This window comes from Choloepus didactylus, chromosome 8 (genome assembly GCF_015220235.1).
Source record: "Choloepus didactylus isolate mChoDid1 chromosome 8, mChoDid1.pri, whole genome shotgun sequence".
In the NCBI taxonomy this organism is placed as follows: Eukaryota; Metazoa; Chordata; class Mammalia; order Pilosa; family Megalonychidae; genus Choloepus; species Choloepus didactylus.
The window spans coordinates 87,843,561-87,848,140 of record NC_051314.1 but is presented as its reverse complement, the minus strand read 5'-3'; the positions used below and the strand labels follow the sequence as shown (position 1 = coordinate 87,848,140).

Here is a 4,580-nt window from a genome sequence, read left to right as displayed (position 1 = left end):
CATATATATTACATACAAGATATATAAAACATGTATGTACAACATATATATATATTGAATATATATGTAGGACTGCAAATATTTTATATATATTTCATTAAATATTTACTAGTATTAATAATACCAACCAAATATAAATAAAATACTTTTCGCATCCATATAGATTTCCTATATAAATCCAGTATTCTGCAAATGGACTTGACTATTCTAATTCCCTTACTATTTTCCTTTTGATTACTTAAGAAATGACAGAAATGAAACACAATGGCTGTTAAGCATTTTAGCTTGAATGAAAGCACTAAAGCACATCCTAAATAAATAAGTGAAAATATAAATTTAATGTAACAGGCTATTATGGTGCATGACTATAAATTTAATAAACAAAGTTTTCTCTAAATGAACTCTCAACAACTAAGCAAGCAAATTGCTATAAAGACTTTGTGTGGCTTGAGTATAAATGGATTCATCACACTAGAATGTGTTGACTGGGCAGTTTAGACAAATGACTGGTTATGGGATTTCTTTCCTTTCAACTTGTTATTGTTTCTATTCAATTGATCGTCAATTGACATGTTGACAGCAAATTTATCTAGGTGAAGTTGGTTGAGAATCAGAGGGAAAACTCAATACTTGGAGCATCAACTGAAAAAATGGTCATTCTAAAAAGGAGAAATGTGAAATACCCTATGTCTTCACTGTCTCTTATGAACTTCTGAAACAAGAGTTCACATTTGATGACCCTGGTTATTATTTCAACCCAGAAGTTCCACAGGGACACTAAAGAAATCCCTCCCTCAGCAATGCATTTATTAAATGGTTTAATTCTTGACTACAATGACTGACTTCAAGTTCTCAACATAGAGAGTAATTGGCATTGCCTGAACCATCCCCTGAGCTACTGAGATCAACCAAGCTGCCTAAACACAGCTTTTCTGAAGATTAGTTAGACCAGAGTATCCTATAGATGGCTGAGACAATTTATTTAGAAAAATAGGGGATAAATTAAGAGATGCCAGATTAATGTTTTTTGAGACCATTTGAAAGAAAGAAATGCCCTGGTGCAATTTCACTTTCATAGTGAAGAATCCAAGAGAACATCTCGTTATCAGTAGATTATTATAACCTCAATCATAAAACCAAGTGCAGGAAATACCTTCTCCAATTCATTTTTATTTTTAGTAGTTGAATCAAACCGAAGTTTCTGCAGCCATATCGAGGAGCAGATTGTGTTTTCAATGGGAGGTACAGGTAATGTGTATTCGGGTTGAAGCGAATAGGGAGATCTTGATGGCTGAATACTTAAAAAGTAAGGACTCAGACATTCCTCTTTGAGGGTCAGGAAAAAATGGCTATGACCAGGAAATAGACTTGGGCAACATGATGCGTCCTATGTATGACCCAAAGTTCTTATTCTACCACATTGAGACCAAAGGTGGATCTGATGAATAATATTCTGTGTTAAAACAACCAGAGCATTTTTGTAAGGAGACCTAAAGTTTTTGACAAAACCAAAGTCAACCTGCATACTGAGAAAAGTGTATCCGTATGAAGGTGAAAGGGGAAATCCAAATATCTGTAATATTGAGATAAACAGAACCAAATGCTCTTGAATGTTCTTGAATATTTGAATGTTGAATGTTTCTTAGAATGGGAGGAGAATAGCTCTTCATTAAAGACCTCTTTCAATGGGGCAAGGAATAGCTGCTACTGATGATTCCAGAATCATTTAAGTCTTCTTTCAAGCTTTTAACGTTCTTGAAACATGGGCCTTTCAAATTATAGCCCATCATTTCTTCCATCCTAATGACCTTGGGAGAGTGGTCCATGCTGTGGACCTGGGCACGGAACTCCTTCAAATCACCTCTTCCTTTTTGTCCACTCTTTCTATCATCTCTTTACTCTTTGCTCAGAAGTCTGGTGCTTCACAGGATGTACACCCAACCCAGAAAGTATTTTCTAGCCATCAGGCACTGGTCCAGCTTCTCTTTTCCTTGCCCTCTCTGGAGTCTGGCTGCCCTTTCTTCCTGAGTGGCATTACCCTAGTAACTTCAAGATACTTAATCCTTTTAAAGGAGAGGATGTCCCTCTTTTCCGGCTGGAACCATGGAGGGTGTCGAAGAGAAGAAGGTGCTGGCTGTGCCGGAAACCCTCAAGAAAAAGAGAAGGAATTTTGCCGAACTGAAGATCAAGCGCTTGAGAAAGAAGTTTGCCTAAAAGATGCTTCGAAAGGCAAGGAGGAAGCTTATCTATGAAAAAGCCAAGCGCTATCACAAGGAATACAGGCAAATGTACAGAACTGAGATTCAAATGGCTAGAATGGGAAGAAAAGCTGGCAACTTCTATGTACCTGTGGAACACAAATTGGCATTTGTCATCAGGATCAGAGGTATCAATGGCGTGAGCCCAAAGGTCCGAAAAGTGTTGCAACTTCTTCGCCTTCGCCAAATCTTCAATGGCACCTTTGTTAAGCTCAACAAGGCCTCAGTTAACATGCTGAGAATTGTGGAACCATATATTGCATGGGGGTACCCAAACCTGAAGTCAGTAAATGAACTAATCTGTAAGCGTGGTTATGGCAAAATCAATAAGAAGCGGATTGCCTTGAGAGATAACTCTTTGATTGCACGATCTCTTAGTAAACATGGCATCATCTGCATGGAAGACCTGATTCATGAGATCTGTACTGTTGGGAAACACTTCAAAGAAGCAAACAACTTCCTGTGGCCCTTCAAATTATCTTCTCCCAGAAGGGGAATGAAGAAAAAGACCACTCATTTTGTAGAAGGGGGAGATGCTGGCAATAGGGAAGACCAGATCAATAGGCTCATTAGAAGGATGAGCTAAGGTGTCTACTATAATTACTTTTATAATCTGGTCAGTTAATAAACAGTGATTGCTTTCAAATTAAAAAAAAAATAAAAAATAAAGGAGAGGATGTGATGTGATTCCAAATGCCAAACTTCCTTTCAACTGGGGACATGGGAAAACAAGCACAGCTACCTTTGGCATTTTCACAATGACTTTATTATAGCCATTTTGAAAGAAGTCACCTTCTACCCTTTTGTACCTTTTTCCATTTATGGTGCCTTCCAAGGCACTGCCTTCTGCAGATCTCTCCTTTTATTCATCCAGGTAATTCATCTGAGTTTTACTGAAGATAATTTGATGAAAAGAAATTTAACCTAATAGTCCCCTTTACTTGCAAAACATTCATGGAAGATCTAAAGTGACCTGATTTCAGACTTTCATATAAGATGGAAGAATTTTAGCCACTTTCAACATTTTGCACTGTTTTATATCTATTTCCTTTTTTGAAAATATCAAAGCTTTCAGGCAACTTGCCTTTCCCGTCAAATATTTTAAAGAAGTATTTATCAAATATTCAGTTTTTAGTATTTGATTCATCAAAGTTACAGTTTATGAAGATTCAAAAACTCTTTTCTGTATTTATCTTATTTGCCTCATTTTTTGCAATATATGGATCTATATAGCAAGTCAGCATCAATTTATATTTTCTTCATTTTGCAGTTCAAAAGATTGAAAATATTTTATGGATACTGCTAAGTGTTTCAATTTTCCTTTTATTTTGAAAACTTTTAAGTTGTAAAGTATTATTGATTCATGTAAAATAATTTCTTTAAATATATTAAAATTAGAAGTAATTAAAAAACATAAAATATAGGTCTCCTCCTGGGTGAACATCACTACTAACTCTTAGGTCTATTTCATTCTAGTTTTTTATTGAAAACATCTTTAACAAGCATTCTTATATACAGTTGTGATTACAATTTTTGTATAATTTTGCTTCTATCATTTTACCTATCATAAAGCAGCAAGCGCATATTCCATTATTTAATTCTCTAATATTGAACATTTCCAATGTTTCCTTATTTTATTTAATCATTTATCCCACAATTGTTCCAATGAGCTTACACTCCCTCCTTCTTTCTTGCTTCCATTCTTTTCTCCCTTCTTCCTTCCTGCCTTTTTACCTTTTCCCCCTTAAAAACTTCAGAGGCATAGAATTGGATGATTCTTCATTCCCTGTTCAATATGCATCATCATTACTGGTGCATGTATATATTACTTTTATGTACTTATTTTAATCTGTTGTTCACTTGTTTTTTAAAGGTATTGTGAAATCGCAGGACCCTCCCACCCAACCTAACAGCTAATACTTACTCAAAATTACCCCTAACTTTGCCCTTCTTCCTCTCCTGACCATCCTCTCAGGATTTGTGCATTATCTTAAAATTTATGTTTATGTGAAAAACAGGTCTGTCAACTACATTTTATATTCTATGATTGTCAGATTTGGCTATCAAAAAGTTTTATTGCCTCATAGAATAAGTTCAGTAGCAGAATTCCTTTTGTTATTCTCTAATAGAGTTATTTAATGTTGAAATACTCTGTTGAAAATCTGAAAGCACTAACAAAGCAATCTAGGTGTGATGCTTTCATATAGAAAGATTTTTAATTATTGAAATAATTTCTTCAATAACTGTAGTTCTAAACAGGCATTCTATGTCTTTTTGAATCACTTCAGATGAATTATATTTTTTTCTAGGAGTCATTCATTT

The 4,580-nt window shown here is 34.9% G+C and overlaps 1 pseudogene; it reads left to right on the top strand.

Annotated features, from left to right (window-relative positions):
* The first annotated feature begins 2,103 nt into the window (after positions 1 to 2,103).
* On the top strand, positions 2,104 to 2,844 carry LOC119543001 (annotated as a pseudogene).
* The last annotated feature ends 1,736 nt before the right edge of the window (positions 2,845 to 4,580 follow it).